Here is a 21191-nt window from a genome sequence, read left to right as displayed (position 1 = left end):
AAAGGGATGTTATACTTATGCTCATATTTTAAACGTACCAAACCATAGAAACTCACTAGTTATAGTTAGAGTTATCACGAGTAACTATAACACACGCCCTCTCCATGCACTGCTAATTACCACACAAATTACAGCTAGGACATAGCAATGTGAGCTAATAATGGATAACTTTAGGCAAAATGTGATCTATTATTAGGATATACAATTACTCTTATCAACTTTGTTCAAACTAATACATAAATTCACCTATGATGACTTTAGAACTTTGTGAGTGTTGAGCAGGTGGTTCAACATGTATTTAGACACATTATCGGAAACAGAAATTTTGTGGACAAAAATATTGTGTCAAGAATATCGAGGACAAAAATATAGTGAAGGTTAGATTCTATAGGTAAGCAAAGTTTTACTATGTGCAACTCCACATGTATGTATCTTGACAATATATATCTTCAAAGTGTATAGATGTGGAGTTAAGAATTTTACATTTATACTTACCTATTTGCACTTACATTCTTGATATTTTGTTTGTCAATATTTTTGACATGATATTGTGTCCATATGATATTTCTGTTTCCGATATTCTTGTCAGTGATCCAGTTTGAAGGCAGAATCAATTTGGGAATTTGGTGATGGTATTGTACTTTTTAAAATTTAGTTACATTTATTCATTAGTCATATTGTGTATGTCTTTCTAGCCCTGAGGAAGTTTAGGTGAGAAATCAGTGAAATCTGCAGGGAGCTGTGGGCTCCCACACATAAAAACACGTACAAATATTAATAAATGGAAACTTTGTTTCTTAATTCCTGGCACTACAGTGCACTACTTAACATGAGTATAACCACATTGTGCATTAGCATAATGCTGTCACTCAGAGTGAAATCAGCCAATGACGGAAGTGGGCTGAACCACTGCCCCATGCTGCATGTTGTAGTGTGTGAAAGAAAAATGTGAATGCACAACAACAGACCAAAGGGTGAAGAAGTGTAGCTGAAGGCCAGTGGCATAATGAACCCCCCACTATAGCAACTTAAGTGGAGGTTGCTACAGGGCCCTATTAATTCAATCAATCAATCAATCACAATATTTATAGAGCGCACTACGTACCCGTTAGAGTTTCAAGGCGCTGACGGGGGGCTGCTGCTACTGGTCGAAGAGCCTGGTCTTGAGGAGTCTCCTGAAGGTGAGAAGGTCCTGGGTCTGTCGCAGGGCGGTCGGGAGGGCGTTCCAGGTCTTGGCGGCGAGATAGGAGAAGGATCTGCCGCCAGAGGTCTTGCGTTGGAAGCGGGGAGTGATGGCGAGGTTGGTGGAGCGGAGTTGGCGGGAGGAGACGTAGAAGTTGAGTCTGTTGTTCAGGTAGACTGGTCCGGCGTTGTGGAGTGCCTTGTGAGCGTGGGTGAGGAGTTTGAAGGTGATCCTCTTGTCCACGGGGAGCCAGTGGAGGTCTTTCAGGTGGTGGGAGATGTGGCATCGGAGGGGTACGTCAAAGACCAGTTGGGCGGAGGCGCTTTGGATGTGTTGGAGGCGGCAGATGTCTTTTGCTGGGATGCCTGTGTAGAGTGCGTTGCCGTAGTCTAGTCTACTGCTGACGAGGGCCTGGGTCACCGTTTTTCTGGTTTCCATCGGGATCCATTTGTAGATTCTACAGAGCATGCGGAGGGTGTTGTAGCAGGAGGAGGAAACTGCGTTGACCTGCTTGGACATGGTGAGGGCGGAGTCGAGGACGAAGCCCAGGTTGCGTGCGTGGTTGGTTGGTGTTGGAGGGGGTCCCAGTGCAGTGGGCCACCAGGAGTCGTCCCAGGCCGAGGATGAGGACCTCCGTCTTGTCGGAGTTCAACTTCAGGCGGCTTTTTCTCATCCATTCGGCGATGGACTTCATTCCCTCGTGGAGGTTGGCTTTGGTGGTGTGTGGGTCTTTGGTGAGGGAGAGGATGAGCTGGGTGTCGTCGGCGTAGGAGAGAATGTTGAGGTTGTGCTGACGGGCCAGTTGTGCGAGGGGGGCCATGTAGACGTTGAACAGCGTTGGGCTTAGGGAGGAGCCTTGGGGTACGCCGCAGATGATGTTGGTGGCTTCGGAGCGGAAGGGAGGGAGTCGGACTCTCTGGGTTCTGCCGGAGAGGAAAGAGGCGATCCAGTGGAGGGCTTTCTCTTGTATTCCGGCTTCGTGGAGGCGTGTTAGTAGGGTGTGGTGGCAAACCATGTCAAAGGCTGCGGAGAGGTCCAGGAGGATGAGGGCTGATGTTTCGCCGTTGTCCATTTGCTGTCTGATGTCGTCTGTGGCGGCGAGGAGAGCAGTCTCGGTGCTGTGGTTGCGTCTGAAACCGTACTAGGAGGGGTCCAGGATGGAATTGTCCTCGAGGTGGTGGGTGAGCTGAGCGTTGACGATCTTCTCGATGACCTTCGACGGGAAGGGGAGGAGGGAGATTGGGCGGAAGTTTTTTAGGTCGTTGGGGTCTGCCTTGGGTTTCTTGAGGAGGGCGTGGATTTCGGCGTGCTTCCAGCTTTCCGGGAAGGTTGCTGTTTCGAAAGATAAGTTGATGATCTTTCGAAGTAGGGGGGGCGATGGTGGAGTCGGCTTTGTGGATGGAGTTCATGATCTTGCAAGTTTCCGAGTCATCTACGTGGGTCCAGGCGGTCAGGCGGTTGGTGTAGGTGGAGCTGTCGGAGGTGGGGTCTAGTGGCGGCGTGGTGTTGAGGCTGTCGTGGATGTCGGCGATCTTCTGATAGAAGAAGGTGGACCGGGCGTCGCAGAGTTCTTGGGAGGGTGGGATGTCGTTGGCGTTGGCGCAGGGGTTGGATAGCTCTTTCACGATGCAGAAGAGTTCTTTGCTGTTGTGTGCGTTGTTGTTCAGGCGTTCTGTGAAGTGGGAGCATTTGGCGAGTCGGATTAGCTGGTGGTGCTTGCGGGTGGCTTCCTTGTCGGAGTTCAACTTCAGGCGGCTTTTTCTCATCCATTCGGCGATGGACTTCATTCCCTCGTGGAGGTTGGCTTTGGTGGTGTGTGGGTCTTTGGTGAGGGAGAGGATGAGCTGGGTGTCGTCGGCGTAGGAGAGAATGTTGAGGTTGTGCTGACGGGCCAGTTGTGCGAGGGGGGCCATGTAGACGTTGAACAGCGTTGGGCTTAGGGAGGAGCCTTGGGGTACGCCGCAGATGATGTTGGTGGCTTCGGAGCGGAAGGGAGGGAGTCGGACTCTCTGGGTTCTGCCGGAGAGGAAAGAGGCGATCCAGTGGAGGGCTTTCTCTTGTATTCCGGCTTCGTGGAGGCGTGTTAGTAGGGTGTGGTGGCAAACCATGTCAAAGGCTGCGGAGAGGTACAGGAGGATGAGGGCTGATGTTTCGCCGTTGTCCATTTGCTGTCTGATGTCGTCTGTGGCGGCGAGGAGAGCAGTCTCGGTGCTGTGGTTGCGTCTGAAACCGTACTAGGAGGGGTCCAGGATGGAATTGTCCTCGAGGTGGTGGGTGAGCTGAGCGTTGACGATCTTCTCGATGACCTTCGACGGGAAGGGGAGGAGGGAGATTGGGCGGAAGTTTTTTAGGTCGTTGGGGTCTGCCTTGGGTTTCTTGAGGAGGGCGTGGATTTCGGCGTGCTTCCAGCTTTCCGGGAAGGTTGCTGTTTCGAAAGATAAGTTGATGATCTTTCGAAGTAGGGGGGGCGATGGTGGAGTCGGCTTTGTGGATGGAGTTCATGATCTTGCAAGTTTCCGAGTCATCTACGTGGGTCCAGGCGGTCAGGCGGTTGGTGTAGGTGGAGCTGTCGGAGGTGGGGTCTAGTGGCGGCGTGGTGTTGAGGCTGTCGTGGATGTCGGCGATCTTCTGATAGAAGAAGGTGGACCGGGCGTCGCAGAGTTCTTGGGAGGGTGGGATGTCGTTGGCGTTGGCGCAGGGGTTGGATAGCTCTTTCACGATGCAGAAGAGTTCTTTGCTGTTGTGTGCGTTGTTGTTCAGGCGTTCTGTGAAGTGGGAGCATTTGGCGAGTCGGATTAGCTGGTGGTGCTTGCGGGTGGCTTCCTTGTGGGCTGCCAGGCTGTCTGGTGTGCGTTCGAGGAGCCATTTCTTCGTTAGTTTCTGGCAGGTGCGTTTGGAGGTGATGAGTTCGTCTGTGAACCAGACGGCTTTTTTCTTTCCTTGGTTGTCGGTGGGCCTTTTGAGAGGTGCGAGGGTGTTGGCGCAGTCGTTGATCCATTGTCGTAGGTTGAGAGCGGCGGTGTCTGGGTCGGTGGAGTCGGTGGGCGGGTTCTGGGCGAGGGTGCTGGTCAGTTGGTCTTCGGTGACTTTGCTCCAGCGGCGGTGAGGTGGTAGTTGGGTGCGGTGGTGTTCGATGTGCTTCTTGAATGTGAAGTGGATGCACTGGTGGTCGATCCAGTGGAGTTCGGTGGTGTGGCTGAAGGTGACGTGGTTGCTTGCGGAGAAGATCGGATCGAGCGTGTGGCCGGCGATGTGGGTGGGTGTGTTGACCAGTTGTCTGAGGCCGAGGTTGGAGAGGTTGTCGATCAGGGCTGTGGTGTTGGCGTCGTTGTTGTTCTCCAAGTGGAAATTGAGGTCTCCAAGGAGGATGTAGTCCGTAGAGGCGAGGGCGTGGGTGCTCGTGAGGTCGGCGATGGAGTCGCTGAAGGGTGCTCGTGGTCCTGGGGGGCGGTAGATGACCGTTCCCCTGAGAGTAGTGTTGGGGTCAGTGTGGATCCGGAAGTGCAGGTGTTCGGTGGTCTTGAGGGTGTCGTCCGTGTGGGTGTGGATTTTGAGGGTAGATTTGTGGGCGATGGCTATTCCTCCTCCTATTCCGTTGGGGCGATCTCTTCTGGTGATCTTGTAACCGTCCGGGATGGCTATGGCGATGTCAGGTGCTGAGAAGTCGTTCCACCAGGTTTCAGTTAGGAAGGCTACGTCTGGGGCGGTTGTGTCGAGCAGGTCCCAGAGCTCGATGGCGTGCTTTCGTGCGGAGCGTGTGTTGAGGAGTATGCAGTGGAGGTGTTTTGTGCTGGTTGTTGCAGGTTTCCTTGTTCTGTTGCAGGTGAAGTAGCAGGCGCGGCAGGAGAAGGGTCCTTTGGTGTTCTTCGGTGTGGCCTGGAAGCATGTTGTGGAGGGGCCAGGGTTGAGGGCGATGAGTTCGCTGGCCGAGTAGTGGCATCTGTTGGTGCGGGGGTCGCGCGGACCGGGGGGGGGGGGGGGTGTGGCGCTGGGCGCGGTCCAGGCGTGGACGGGCACAGATGGGCTTGCCTCCGGCGCGGACGCGCAGCGCAAGCCAGTAAGAAGGGAGGGGGGAGGGAGGAGCAGCTGGGAGGCGGGCGGGAGTGGCGAATGGGGGCACGAGGGGGGCGGGGCCGCAAGGAAGCAGCAGCAGGGAGAAAACGGTAACGGGGAGCGCACAAGGGGCAAAAGTTAACTAAAAAGGCACAATTGGAGGCACAAAGCACAAAAAAGCAAGGCAAGGCACTAAATACTGAATACAGTCACAATACGATGAACAACGGCACAGTGCACACGAGTCTAGCGACAAGCGGCGGGGGGGGGCGCACATGGGGCAAAGAGCGGCACAAATGGAGGCACAAATGGAGGCAAGAAGCGCAAAAAAGCAAGGCACAGAATACAGAAAACAGTCACAAATACGGTGAAAACGGCACAATGCACACGAGTCTAGCGACGCTTACCAGAAGCCCACTAGACACCAGGGATGAGGTGCAGGGGATGCCTGCGGGTGGAGGAGGGCCTCGAACACGCTAGCAGCAGCGTGGGCGAGGGTCAGGGACACGGGCACAGCAGGGTGGTGCTGGCGACGTGGGGGTGCAAGCTCTTGACCGAAATCAGTTCAGAGGTCGCTCACCCTCGACGCGCAGCGCCAGCCATTAAGAAGGGAGGGAGGAGCAGCTGGGAGGCACGAGGGAGTGGCAAATGGGGGCGCGAGGGGGGCGGGCCGCAGGGAGGCAGCGGCAGGGAGAAAACGGCAAGGGGGAGCGCACAAGGGGCGAAAGTTAACTAAAAAGGCACAATTGGAGGCACAAAGCACAAAAAAGCAAGGCACTAAATACTGAATACAGTCACAATATGATAAACAACGGCACAGTGCACACAAGTCTAGCGACAAGCGGCGGGGGGCGCACAAGGGGCAAAGAGCGGCACAAATGGAGGCACAAATGGAGGCAAGAAGCGCAAAAATGCAAGGCACAGAATACAGAAAACAGTCACAAATACGGTGAAAACAGCACAATGCACACGAGTCTAGCGATGCTTACCAGAAGCCCACTAGACACCCATTAATTATTTACTTGTGGCCTCTTCTGGCGGCAGGTCTGCAGACAAAATGCTAATAGATAACACTGTTTGAGAATACCATGACAGAAGGCTGCAAGCAATGTGCTGAGAAACAGAAATGGGAACAAGATAAAATGACCTAGAACAACTATGCATGAGATAAAAAGGTACAAAAGAAAAAGTAAGGATGTGAGACAAAAGATAGGCATGGGATAAAAAGAATCATAGGAAAAGGAAGAGGAAAAGAAGGAAGGAAACATGAAAGGAAAGATGGAAGTAGAGGTGATGTAACCTCCCATGGAGTGGGACACAATGAGATAATTTGCAACTCTTGGACTCCAAGTCCAACAAACTTCGCCATCGAAGAGGACAGGCTGCTTGCTGCTGTTTTTCCACACCATGCACTCAAAAGCACCTTGCCAACTCCTGCAGTGCAGGACACATTTGGAGACTTTGCGGCTGTTGCACTCCAAGTCCCACAACACCGCCCCAGGAGAGGAGGCACTGCTGCTCTTTTATCGCTCAGGGTGCTCAAAAGCACCCTGCCACCTTTCGCAGAGCAGTACACATCAGGAGATTTTGCAGCTCGTGGACCCCAAGTACCACAACCCTTCACTCCAGGAGAGAATCCGCTGCTGCTGCTTTCCCGCACTGCATGCTCAAAAGTGCCCTGCCACCTCCAGCGGGACACAACAGGAGACGTTGCATGCTTGGGTGAAGCCTGGGCCAAGGCAGGCCCATTCTGCGTCCATGAGGCTGGGCTGCCCCCTTGACCACACAACAGAAGGTACATTTTTGGGCTTATTTGAGCACATGAATAACTTTGCTGACATACCTGTGACTGTTTTATCCTTTTACATGAACCATGGTTACCAACTTGTTTGCTCAATTTTTGGTTCACCTAGTACCTGTGGTATAGAGGCTGTCATTTTTCATCTTATTTTGACTTTGTGAGGCCCAGGACTCCCTCTTACTTTTAGGATTCTTTATACTCAAGATATCAGGACATTTTAACTAGAGCAATGGAACATCACCTGGTTAACCTTTTTGTTGCTGTTATGTTAAATTGCAATTGTGTCATCATATTGTCATTCTATTTGTACTTATTACTCTGAGTTGCCTACTTTGTGCAGGAACTATAGGAAAGCGTAAAGCTACAGAGTCTGCCCCAGGAGCCCAGACCCACTCCAAGATGATCAAGAAATCTTGGAACTGCACTTTAAATGAGATTGACCTCTTGATAGAAGAGGTCGAATCTATTTTGGCAACAACAGCTCGCCTAAGGGGCCCCACTGGAAAGCAACACAGAAAGCCAAGCATACTGCACACACTGTTCCCAATCTATTTAAAAACAAAACTGTTGCAGCCTCCATCAGCAAGGTAAAACCCTTTACCCCTTAACCCAGCAGCGATGTTCATAATCACCCAGCCCCACCATGTGGCCCCGATAGAGCCAACCATGACCCCTAGCAATCCCTTCCAGCCCCTGCAAGAACCTTCAGACACTGTAGACATCTCTGAGCTGCCTGAACAAAGGGTGATTACAGGGCAGTCAGAGCCACCCAACGACCATCACCATGAGCTCCTTAAGGAGATGAGAGCTGAGACAGGGGGACTAAAGACCATGATACTACATCTTTCCAATATGGTGAAGTATCTGTTAGCTGCTGCCACTAAGATCAAAACGGTTGAACCTCGCAATTATGGAACGAGAGTCCCGGGAACCTCCCAAAGATCAACACCTCTCTAAACCTCTATAAAAATCAAGAGGACTTGTGTTGAACGTTAGAACACAGGCCAACCCACTGTGCCTCTAATTGCGAAACTTTTAAGGACAATCGGTCCTTGGGCCAGACCCCTTCTGGCCCTGCCTTGGTCCCCAAAACTTCAGGCGAGGATCAGCCGGAGATACCATTCAACCCCTCCTAGGCCATGTCACTTGACATCAAAGTAATAATTGTAGGACCCTCGAAAATGTATGTCCTCCTGTAGTAAATCACAAGTCCACAGATAGAAGGTACTTTGCTCCCAATTAATCCAACAAAAACCCAACCCCCAGGCCACATCTACATGATCCAATATCCCAAAACTTGCCATTGCACCGAGACACAAGGATGAGGACTCCTTGATAAATAAGGTCACGCATTGGATGCCCCACTTTAGAGGATGTAGATCCGTGATTAGGGAAGAGATCTCCCATGCCAGGAGAAACCCCGATCTTGACTGAATTCGACTCTCTTCAACTGATAGGAAAGTAGCAGATAGCATGGTTGCCTTTCATGCTAGAACTTGCCCGCCAAATAGTTTATCCATTCAGTTTAAATACTCTTGGGTAGACTCACACACAATTAAACTAAACCCAAGGCCAAACCTTTTATCTGATTGCGGATCTGTCTTGGGGGACCTGGATTGACTACCTTATGTGAGCCTCCCACCCATTCCGATCCAACTCGCACCCTCTGAGGTGAGTCAGAAGTGGCTGATGACTAACAGCCTGATTTTGATGTTGGCGGTCGGGCATGGACCCAAAAAGACCGTCAAGTAAACGGTATTCTGCTCATGGAATTTAGATGTATTGAGGCCGAGTCAAAGACCACCACAACAGAGACCACTCCGCCAAGCAAGCTGCCTCCCACAGCTGATGTGACAGACTCCAGTGCCGGCCAGTAGGCCCTCCGTTGCCATCTTAAAGGTGGGATCCCACAGAGCCTATCTAGAGCACACAGTCATGCTGGCGGAGTATTTTTAGCAGCAGTTCCATGGCCACAGGAGTCTGTTGTATAACCCTTTCAGTACAGTATTATGTCTGTGGCCATTGGCTGGATGCTAGCAGCCCACACCTATTGTATACTGGACAATTGTGAACACCTGTAAAACACACTATAAATTACACTCCATTTCAGACCATGATCCTTTGCCATCACACTGCAGCAGGCCATTTGGATGCAGAAATTACCACACAGGAGCCAGGCTTTTCTGTTTCGCTCCCTCTGTAGTTTTTGTTAATATTATTTTTGTGGATTATCATTCATCTTTTTGTGCACTAGTTTTTTTTCACAATAATTTACTATGGCAGGTAGGAGAAATCCCTGTTTTTCAGAGGGAGAATTGTGTTTAATGGTGGTTGAAATCATAAGAGTAGAGCCACAATTCTTTGAAGCACAAGTAAAAACTACAACCATAACCAGAGGAGGCAAATGTGGTCCAGAATAGTTGACAGATTGAATGCTGTAGCTAACCATCTGCACACACAGGAGGAGATTAGTAAGAGGTGGAACGACCTGTGGGGGATAGTCTGTTCACTGGCCTCCAAGCATCACCTGGTTTCCCAGAGGGCAGGTGGTGGTTCTACCAGCCCCCAGTTACAACTCAATGTTATCATTAAGAGGAGTGGAGTCTGGTAAATTACACTTAGCAATGTCTCAACAATCACAAATGGAGTCCTGTGCCCTTAAGCCTGACATTTAGAATGCTTCAACACTCTTAGCAAAACAGATACATCTAAACTTGACTCAACAAAACATAGTGTTTCATAGCAATTACTTGCATCATGTTTGATGTATAGAGCAGACTTTTGAGAACTTAGAGTATCTTATGTTTTCCTACTTTCAGATTCATCATTTTTGCAGACAGTGGAGAAAATAATAGATCTGTTAGCTCCCACAATTGCCCAGGCTTTGTATGAGAAAGCCAGTTGGGCAGAGGCAATTGGCATCGGACCTTGTGCCAACAGACCTCTGCAAGAATGATTCCACATTCATTGACAAAGGTCGAAAGGCGAATAGGGTGTAAAATAGATCCGCAGCCATGGAGGCATTATAATATTCTATCCAATAAAACAATAAGAAAAGCAAATTGTTAGAAAATCTAATTTTTCTCAAAATGGATGCTTTATTATAATCCAGCCCATTATAAAGAAAGCATTCCCAGTAGCCTATGGGCAAGGCCTGCATTGCAGGTGCAACCAGGGGGATTGGCTACATCTATGTTTCACATGTCAGGAGTTAGTGGAATATTGGGAAATAATATTTCAGTGGATTCGTTCCAAAGTGAATATCTCTCATGTTCCAGACTCCTTAGGAGCACTTGTTGGTACTTCTACCAATACAAGCTTATTGATCCATTCCAAGCAAGTTTTCTTTATTGCCTCCCTATTTGCCAAATCATTCATTGTACAAGTGTGGGAGTCATCTGTACATCTGTTTTACGAGACTTGGGAGCACAAAATGCAAACAGTATGTATTAAGGAACAATTGTATGCTCAACAAATCGGTGCAACTCGCAAGTTCAAGGGTATTTGGGGAGCAAGTAGTGACCTAACCCCACAAAGAGGGGTTACAGTATTCTCTACTCTGGGGAAATAGTAATATATTGATATATGTTGGCTCTACATATATTTTGTTTAATTTTTACCAGCGATGGACATTGCATTATTGTCTTTCATGGATTCATTTGTATATTGATTTCAACTGATATATTTTTGAATTCATATTTTTCTCTTTATCGACCTGCAAAAATTGATTAAAAAAAAAATATATATATATATATATACATGTATGTATATATATATATATATATATATATTTTTTTTTTTTTGATTTTTTTTTTTTTTTTTTAAACGTTTGCAGCTCTCCTTTTAACAATGTGCAATATGTATAGCCAGGCTGTGTGTTGCTCCCCATGGATCATCGCTTGCATTGGTATGTTGCTGTTCTCTCAAAAACAGGTCCAAAATTACATCCATTTGCACAGGAACGTGTATTGTTTTGCAGTTTTTTTTTCTCCTATTCGTATCATACCCTTATGATTGTACATGTTGCAAATGTGTGTTCAACTCCACTATAGTCACTGAAATTGATCTGTGTAACTTATTTTTCAAACAAGCACTGTCTATGGCAAGGTTCTGCAAAGTCGGTCCTGGAGAGAAAACTGTAGATTACTGGAACATCTTTTTTCTAAATATGGATATGCTAATAATCTGGCATGGACCTGGCTCTCCAGGACCGACTTTGCAGAACCCTGGTCTATGGTGTCAACAGATGACTACAACTACTATGATGCCCTGTTTTTGGATCTGCAAAACAATAGTGCAATATAATGTAGTTACACCGTCTTTTGCTTCCATATATCCACACATTTGAAAACATAGTACATTTGACAGTCACCATGTCATGCTATGGATTAAAATGTCATGAGCTGTGTACCTCAACCATGTTCACACCTTCTCATAGCTACCATGAAGCAATGAGAATGCTTACATAATTCATTGTCTTTTGAATCCAAGATTTTCTAAAATGTGTTGTGGCATCCTCTACAGAAGTTCTAGCCACACACAAGTTAATGACCTATTACAGTTTCATTTGTAATTGTAACCACTTTGAATTAAATGTTTTGTAGCCTGTCAGGCCTTGGATTGGTCCAGTACTCCAATCTACTCACCACTGTGCTGGGTTGAATGTCTGCCACACGTAACATACAAATCTCAAATAACACTTTTGCATTGCAGGACATCTCTACGAGGTCATCACTGGAGTTGTCATCTGTGTAAATTAGGCTGCATGTGTAAAATAATGACAATCACACAAAGGCCTAATCAGTCTATCAGTCTTTCTACTTTTTTAGGTTGACTCATTTGTAAACAAAGACACATAAATTGCACAAACTGTATATTAATTACATACTCTCTGCAACCTTCACAGGTCCAACCACCCCACCCAGTGGACCACCGTCTGCCAGGCAAGCCACCTCCACTCCAGCCCAGGAGCAAGCCTTCAGTGAGGACTTCAATGCTGCAAGTCCGGATGATCAGGAGCCAGCTGGTCCATGTGGCCTGTCTGGCCAGATAGCTCCAGTGAGTCACACCAACACCTCCCACCACAGCTGCAATACCATCTCAGCTTGAGGACACCACTACTCCCTGCGTATTGAGGAGATACACACCAATCCTGTGCCCCTCAGTCCTGGCTGCTGTTGAGACAACATTATCACCATCCCGAGTTATGCCAGGACCCAGCGGGATGGGGCACACTGCTTCAAGGGTATAGGCTAGTGAGGGCAAGGGTTAATGGAGGGAATCTGTGAGCTAACAAAGTGAGGTCACTGGCATCTTAGTCAGCCAGACCACCACTGACCAAGTCTTGAGAGACCTGGGTTATCAAGGAGGTGCAGAGGGAGCACATATTGGAACTATGCAATCACAATGAAAAAATGAGTTCCTTGACTGGGCTATCATCATATTTGCACAGCTTTTCCATTTTCATCTGCCCCTGTCTGTGCCCCCCCTACATCTGAGCCACATACACCACTACCAGCCACAGACAGAGAGGCCCTGCCACATGAGGAGCCTGCTCCCTGAACCTGTGCCCTCCCCGCCCCAGAGGGGATGGTCATCCGGACCTACAGGAGAGGATGGCATGACCACCACCTCCAAAAGACGCAGATCCTAAATTCCTCCAGTGTGTGTCTACCACTCACTGTGTGGACTATTTGAGGGACACATTTACCTTTTCTGAGAACAGTTGTATTTTGTACATTGGACTCCAAACTGATTTTGCCTCCATTACCACACTTCCACCCACCACGTATCATGTCCATATTTTTTGATTGCCATTTCTATTCTCTCGTGTTATGCTTATAAATGGTATGGACACAGACTAAAAGACTATTGTTGGATTTTTTGTGGCATTTCATTTGTCAAGTCTGTCTTCAACCATCATGAGTCATGTCGTCTGAACATTTATTTGCTAAAGAAAATTTGAAATACAAAGAGGTAAAGTGTTATCCTATTTATTAAAAGAAAACAAAACCCAAATCATAATGTACTTGGAACATACATATGCTGACATCACATCCTTGAAGAAATAAATTAAACCTGGGTTTCAATAAACAGGCCTAACCCCAATAGTCTGTGCCATTCAGGGTTATATGCTCCACTACTTGACACCATAGAGGAAAGGAAATATTTGATGGGATCAAATTAAGTAGGCAAACTATCACTGATGCGTGACCTCAGTTGGAGCCATAATTCCTGTCCTCACAATAGAAATCCTAGATCAATAACACCAATAGACTACATCATGGCAGTAACATTTAAGGTCACATGACCATTACAGGACACTGTGGCAGTATCTGGTGCAATGAAACATTAACTATTCAGTGGTGTGCTAACAACAAGTTCTATCAACTAGGAGGAGACACATGAACAGCTATCTCCACTGTCCACAAATTGAAGATTTAGCCAATGTGAAGGAAGAACAGTATGCTCGGGCTTGACATACACATGTGGTTTGCACAAGTTAAGTGGCACCATCACACAGAAAACAGGTCTGATACAATCTTCTGAACTTCCATACTATCAGAGTCAAAGTTGTCTCTGTACAAGATTTGGCCATCCCAGGTAACTGTCCCAGGATCCACACATGTTCACTTTGTACTTTCAAATAGCAACATTTCACTACAAATGTCACAGCTTTGAAATGTCCAAATGAAGATGACATGGTGGAGCACCCTGAAACAGAATAACAAGTGAAAATTAATTAATTCACATATTAAATCTGACTCAAAAGTTATGAGGACACACATACTTAGCACAAGCACAGTTAATCTCTGTCAATTACCACAATATTCAATGTAGGGAAACTGATCCACTAACATCTTTGCCTTGGACTTTCCTTTACTGACCATTCCTAACACATTACCACTGCAGATGGATATGTTCCCCATATCACAAGTTGTTCTGACATTGGAGGTTACAATTTGAAGGTAAACGTACAAGAAGTTAAACTTAAAGGTAAACTTACACTAAGGTGAAGAAGTGGTCAACTACACCTTGACTTAAGTCAACTCCTTCTTCTTCACTGCTATCATATTCATTGGGCATTTCGAAATCTTCACCCGGTGGCTCACCACAGTCTCCCTCCTCTTCGATTACAGAGATGTTTTGTCACAGAGCGATGTTATGAAGAATACAGCAGAAAACTGTGATTTGGCACACCTTATCAGGTGAGTACAGGAAGATTCCACCAGTCTTGTCCTAGCACCTAAACCAGGCCTTCAGGAGCCAGAAAGCCCGCTCCACTGGCCTCCGTCTTCTTCCAAGGGCCTAACTGACGTGGACTTCCCCTGGCATTGTTAGATTCCTCATCGGTGGCAATAACCACAGTTGGTTAGGATATGCTGAGTCTCCTACATGGAAGCCACACATCAACAGATTACTTACATATCAAGCCATTGTCCCTTCCTAAACTAAAGAAACTAAACTAAGTCATATTGTACTTACCAACAAACCAGGCCCTCTTCGGTCCAAGTTGTGACATCTAAATGGGTATGGTGCTGTTCTGTAGTAAGAATGAATCCTGTGTTGTCCCAGGGAAGTGGGCACACACACTTGAGATGTATAAATCTGGTAAACAGACAACTTGAACATTGATGGAATAGAAGTTCTGACTGCGGTAGACCTGTTTCCTTGTGTGTGGTGGCACCAAGGCAGTATGCGTGCCATCTATTGCTCCAACCACATGTGGTAGTCCACCCAAAGCATACAATTCTCCCTTCTTGGTGGCTAAATAATGTGGACGGGGGAAATGGATGTAACTGTTGGTGTGTCTCATCAAGGAAGCAAGGACTTCCTGTAGCACACCACTGAAAGTTGGTTGGAACATGCCCTCAGATACTGCCCCAGTGTACTGAAAGGAGCCCAGTGGCAACAAAATTCAGTACTGCCATGAGTTTCACTCTTGGTGTTATGGCTGCTGGATTCATATTGTGAGGCAGGAGATCAGACTCCAACTCCTGACACAAATCCAGGATAGTTTGCCTATTTAGCCGAAATTGTTTTATGAAATCTCTTTCCTCCATGGTGACAACGTCTGGAATGGGTTGAAACACCTGAGGCTGTCGTCACCGAACAATGGCTGGCTTTAGACATTTTTATGCATGGAAAAGAAAATATCAGTTGAAATGGTCAACCCATACTTTTAGCATCAACACAAATCGAAGTCTTATTAACAATAGGAATGTCACTGTGTAATACTTGTACACACATTCGTAACAAATTTTTGGAACTTCAAAAAAACATTTTTTCATTTAATATTGTTTTTCATTATGAGCAAAAAAAGACAATTGAAATGTATTATTTGCACATATTTTTTTTCTTCTTTTTAATACAGTCAAAGAAGCATTACTTCCCCGGCGGAACTACTGATGTTACACACAGTCACAGATCACGTTTTACTGTGACATATCATACCAAGAACAGTGTTGTCCGTATCTGACATTTAGAAATATACTAGCCTGCATTTTGAGTGCAGGTGACGCACTAGCAATTGAAAAATGCACAGCTTCATGCCCTAAAATGGCGTGTGCCTGACCTTGCCATCAGGGCATTGGCTTCCTGAGAGCTGTCTGCAGAATTTGACTGTGTAGTAGGTGGTACCCTCCACAACAGTTCTTGCCATAGGCTAAGGTGATGGCTAAGCACAAAAGGCAATGGCTGTGCATGGATCGCGTCCGCCATCTACTTTTATGCGACTCAGTGCCTCCTAACACACCTGCTGCTGTAACCAACCTCTGGGAGCCAGGATGCCGGGAAAAGCAGGTGACAGAGCCCCTGCCTTCAGCACGGAGGAGCTGGAGCTCCTTGCCTGAAAGGTCCTGTCCCTGCACAGCCAGTTCTTTGGGAGCCCAGAAGAACAGGTACTTGTCTAATTGGGGATTATCTGACTCAGTAACTTCTCCCTTTTTGATACACAGGCTATTTTGTCCCTTTTATTATTGTGGGAAGTGTTGTGATTGGAGTTCACAGAATGATTTAGCTGGGACAGAATGTTTTTTGCCACTGTCTGAAATGTCTGTGCATGGGAGTGTTAAGTCACCTCTAATGAGAAGCTTTAATACATGTCCATGTAACTCACAATTCCTGTTTCATTAGACAAACTGCAGGCCATTGACCACCACTGGCCAGTAAACAGTGTACCAGTAGTGTGAGTGACAACATACCGACACCCAATCACACCACAAGCACACCCCCAGTCAGCGCACCCACCATTACACCACACCTGCACAGACACCACACCAACACACTGTATTGTCGTAGTTGGACTCTTGTTCTGGGCAAGACGGCTGGTTTAAGGATAACAGTACTTATGCTTGTAGATGACTATGCCTATCCTACAACAACTCACAACTGTAGTCCCAACCCTTCTGGCTCACTAGCAGTACCTCAACAAAAACCCAAAACAGTTAAAGGTGATTTGTGGCAGCCTTTACGCATGGATTCAAGAGTATGACATCTCAGGGATTGTTGTGGTTAAACGGAGATTACCCATTTCTCACAGATACATCATGTCTCAACCAAACACAGGCAGTAACGAAGATGCAGTAAGGTTTCAATAGTTTTTATTCAACACAATCTGCAATAAATTGCATGGGCTGCAATGATTAAGATAATGAACAGTGCAAGAAACAGAATCGTAAAGACAAGAGTCATGATTATAAAGACCTTCACCATCTTGCAGTTATATAGAAAGACATAGAATGCATAATACGTCCTAATAGCCTATCATAATAGGCCTAACCATCTACCTAGAGGAGAGCTGGGTATGTTAAACCTAATCTGCCAAAGCCATGTCCCTGGAAGGAGCCCCCAACCCTTGTTACATTGGAATAAGGTCTCAAGCTCAGACTCCGTAGGAACATGAAATCCGGGTCAACCTCAAGGTGACGTGCAGTATCGATAGCAGCGATGGTATCTGGTCCGAATCTCTCTGAATATCTGTCTAAAGTGAGGTGTATTTATACAGATCTACTTGGACCCCTGACGTAGGTTGTTCCCAAACAATAGATAACACAGCATGCTTGGGACGGTAATTTATATAAACAATTCCCTCAAAAGCGTGAAGAGGGAAAGTACCTAATGTGAACACCTACAGTTTGTCTTTGTCGCTTGATTTGACGCCTTAGCTCGGTTGCACTGATAACATAAAGCTAAACAAATGGCCTAACTATAAACAAGGCAGCCATCTTAGAAGAATTATGAAATAAATGGGCTAAGGCAGAGCAAGCTAACTAGGTTAAAAGTCACTAGGTGACGGGGGCACGAGTCTGCCAGCCAAAGGCTAAGCTAACTCCTGTTATCCCATTAAAACAAACTAGGATTCACTACAATATCCACTGCACACACATATTGAACCAAAACACCCACACTCACCCACCTAACAGACAAACAGTAAGAGATACAAATCTAAACATACAGCACCTACACCACACTCTCAGACACCCACACCTTCAACAGACTCATGTACATCTCCCTGAAGACCACCTACCCATTTTCCCAAGGAGGACCTACCTTTTTGCCTGTCTCTAAGCCCCTCCACATTCAAAAGCACCACTCCCAAACATCGTTCCAGCCCTTCAACTTTCAAAACCACTCATTCTACCCCCAAAACCACACCTTTAGCATCCCAAACCTTCCCTCCCACATCCAAAACCACTCCTTCCACATCCCACCTCACCAATTCCAAATGAAAATCCACCCCTCCCAAAAGCAAACCCATCCATCCCAAACCCAAGGCCCCCCCTCTTCCAGTGATATTATTGATGGCCTGCTCTCTGTCCCATTGATGCCCCTTCTAGAGGAGGTTTATTATGGCAGTGACATTGGGAGGCAGGCTGCAGGCATGCATCCACACTCTGGACTACAGGCATAGTGCCTTTTGTATTTATGTACTATTGATTTACATTTGTTATGAGAAAATTATCTCATTTTATAATACAATTTTATTTTGAAAACACATTTGTCCTGGCTTATTTGATGAATGCTACTGATTGTTTGCTATTTGTAGTAAGCTGACTCTGTATGTGCACTATATCAAATGAGAGATACTGTGCACAGAGTCCAGGCGTTCCCCAGAGGCTTAACAGAGGCTAAAGTAGATAATACTAATGCTTTCTTTTGTGGTAGTCAGGCTTATCAGAGGGTAGTGCAAAGCATTTGTTGTACACACACAGGCAATAAATGAGGCACACACTCAATGACTAACTCCAGACCAATTGTTTTTATATAGCAAAAATATATTTTGTTACTTTATTTCTAGAACAACAATATTCAGTTTGCAGGTAAGTACATTTGCAAGTAAGTAGCAAGCATATGTATCAACACCACTTTGTTTCAATTCAGCAAGTTATACGGTTTTCAAATAAATAGTAATAATCTGTTTTAAAAGTTGACAGTGCAATTTTCAAACACAGTTCTGTGGGGGAAGAAAAGTTAGTACAGTTTTGAGGTAAGTACAAAACTTACTGTTCCAGTCTCCGGGTGTTAGGATGTTCACAGGTTGGGGTTCAAGTTACCCTCAAACACGCACCAGCAGCAGCATGGGGCCAGCCAGGTGCAGAAGTCAAAGATGCTGCAAGATTTAACATGGGCTCCTATAGAGACTGGGTGCACTCGGAATTGGATGTGCTTGCAGGTAGGTACCTGCGTCTTCGGAGGGCAGACCTGGGGGATTTAGGAGAGCATCGGGGGCACCACAGGTCAGCACAAACACACCCTCAGTGGCACAGGCAGCCAGGTGCAGGGTGGGAACTCAGCATTGGGCTCCCAATGCTTTTCAATCGGGTGACCCATGGGGGTCATAAGTAGGCCGCAGGCTGGGTCCGGGGGGTCGGTTCAGAGAAACCACTGGCTGGACAGTGAGGTGTGCTGCCTGATGCGTGTTGCTGCACTGGATGTCGGGATCCCCAGGCTAGGGGGCTGAGGGTGCGGGGTACCTTTTAGTGTTGGAATCTTTGTCCGGATCCTTCACAGGCAGGGGGGCCACTGGCTTTAGTCTGCAGGAATCGTTGTAGTGGACAGGAGGGGTAAACCCAGAGTGGAAACTAGATCAGAATCGCCTGGGGAGAAGCTCTAGTCCATTGTGCCACTTGGACACGGGCCGTGGGCATCGGGTGCAGAGTGGGCAGGACTCAAGAATTCAGGGTGGCTCTGGATTCCTTTGTTGGATTTTCGTTCTGGACAGGGCTGCTTCCAACAGGAGATCTTGGCCCTCTGGTGAGCAGGCAGTCCTCTTGGGGATTTTAAGAGGTCGCTAGTCTTGGAGGATGCCTTGCCTTTTTGTGGCAGGGGCTTCAGAAGCTGGAAACAGGTTGGTAGGGCTGGGGCCAAATCAGTTGGTGTCTTCAGTCTTTTCTGCTGGGGGTCAGCTTAACAGTCCTTCTTTCTTCTTGTTGTCTTCTTGAGGTCCCCAGGATTCTGGCAAGCTAGGTTCAGGGGAGCCCTTAAATCCTGAATTTAGGGGCGTTACAGGGGTCAGTGGGTAGTAGCAAATGGCTACTGTCCCTGAGGGTGGCTACACCCTTCCGGTGCCCACTCCGTTTGGGGAGGGGGGCACAGACCTAACCCCATTGGTCCCTGTCCTCCAAACCACGATAGAGGATTCTGCAGGGAGGGGGTCACTTCAGCTCTGGTCACCTTAGGGGTGGTCCTAGATGAAGTGGTCACTCCTCCTTGTTTTTCCTAATTTTCCCACTGGATTTGCCACTAAAAGTGGGGCTTTGTCCAGGGGGCGGGCATCTCTACTAGCTGGAGTGCCCTTGAACCCTGGCACAAGATGCTGGAGCCTTTGAAGTTGACCACTAGGTGTTACATATCTTGCAAGGGGGAGGTGTGAAGGACCTCCACCCAATGCAGGCTTTGTTACTGGCCACAGAGAGCACAAAGGCTCTCACCCCATGTAGTCAGAAAGTTGTCTGGAAGTGGCAGACTGGCACAGACCGGTCAGTCCTGACCTAGAAGTTTGGCTAAAATACAGAAGGCATCTCTAAGACGCCCTATGGGTGCATTTTTCGATAAATCCAATACTGGCATCAGTGTGGGTTTATTGTGCTGAGAAGTCAGACTTCAGTGAAGCCATCATGGAGCTGCGGAGTTCATAATGACATACTCCCAACCCATGTAGTTTATATGGCCACACTGCACTTACAATGTCTAAGAATGGATGTAGACACTGTAGGGGCATATTACTCATGCAGCTATGCCCTCACCTGCGGTATAGTGCTCCCTGCCTTGGGGTTGTGAGGCCTGCTAGAGGGGTGACTTACCTGGGCATGTCACCCTGCGGGGGGTGCCATGTTGACTTTCTCTTTTTCCCCCCACCAACACTCACAAGCTGCAATGGCAGTGTGCATGTGCTTGGTCAGGGGTCCCCTAGGATGGCATAATACATGATGCAGCCCTTGGGGACTTTCCTTGCCACAGGGCCCTTGGTACCATGGGTACATTTTACAAGGGACTTAGCTGTGTGCCAGGGGTGTGCCAATTGTGGAAACAATGGTAAATTTTTAGGGAAAGAACACTGATGCTGGGGCCTGGTTAGCAGGATGCCAGGGCGCTCTCAGTCAAGTAAACATAAATAGCTGGCAAAAGGTGGGTGGGGTAACCATGCCAAAAGGGGCACTTTCCTACACAAATAATGTAATTTCTGATAATGTGTGTGCCATGCACTTACTCATTTATGACAGTAACAAGCACAGTTTGTGAATTATAGTTAATGTTCAAAATGTTCATATATTACAGATGTACATTTGTGATGGACATATTAATTTTGGTTATGACTGTTGCACCAAAAGTATATGTTTTTCTGTTTTTGTGACTGGAGAATGCATGCATGTGTGTTTATTTTGATATGATATGCCAATGATATGCAGATATCCATTTCACAGTGTAACTGGAACTTTACAGTTAAGTGACATCTAATGATTGATATATTTTGCAAAAACCAAGAGTACATGTGACCTTCACAATCCTCTCCCATGTTTTCAGTTTAGTGGAAAGATTGGTAGTACGTTCTATGCACACCCGTCTGTAGCAAGTTCAGGTGTAGTATTCCATTGCCATGAAGGCAGTTTGTACCTGATTGGTGGGTGCTACTCTTATCTCGTTCTGATACAT

At 47.0% G+C, this 21191-nt stretch overlaps 1 protein-coding gene across 4 annotated transcripts in view; it reads right to left on the bottom strand.

The window, feature by feature from the left end:
• The window catches only part of LOC138268282 (NACHT, LRR and PYD domains-containing protein 12-like), a 368481-nt gene that overhangs the window by 293753 nt on the left and 53537 nt on the right, over positions 1–21191 (bottom strand). The window contains exon 2 of one of the 4 annotated variants that reach the window (XM_069217780.1): positions 11684–11798. The exons of the other annotated variants lie outside the window; for them this stretch is intronic. The gene's annotated coding sequence lies outside the window, so the exon portion shown is untranslated. The remainder of the gene's footprint in view (positions 1–11683; positions 11799–21191) is intronic. 4 annotated transcript variants of the gene reach the window in all.

This window comes from Pleurodeles waltl, chromosome 12 (assembly GCF_031143425.1).
Source record: "Pleurodeles waltl isolate 20211129_DDA chromosome 12, aPleWal1.hap1.20221129, whole genome shotgun sequence".
In the NCBI taxonomy this organism is placed as follows: domain Eukaryota; kingdom Metazoa; phylum Chordata; class Amphibia; order Caudata; family Salamandridae; genus Pleurodeles; species Pleurodeles waltl.
Note: the sequence above shows the minus strand (reverse complement) of the source record. Positions and strands in the feature narration are given on the sequence as shown.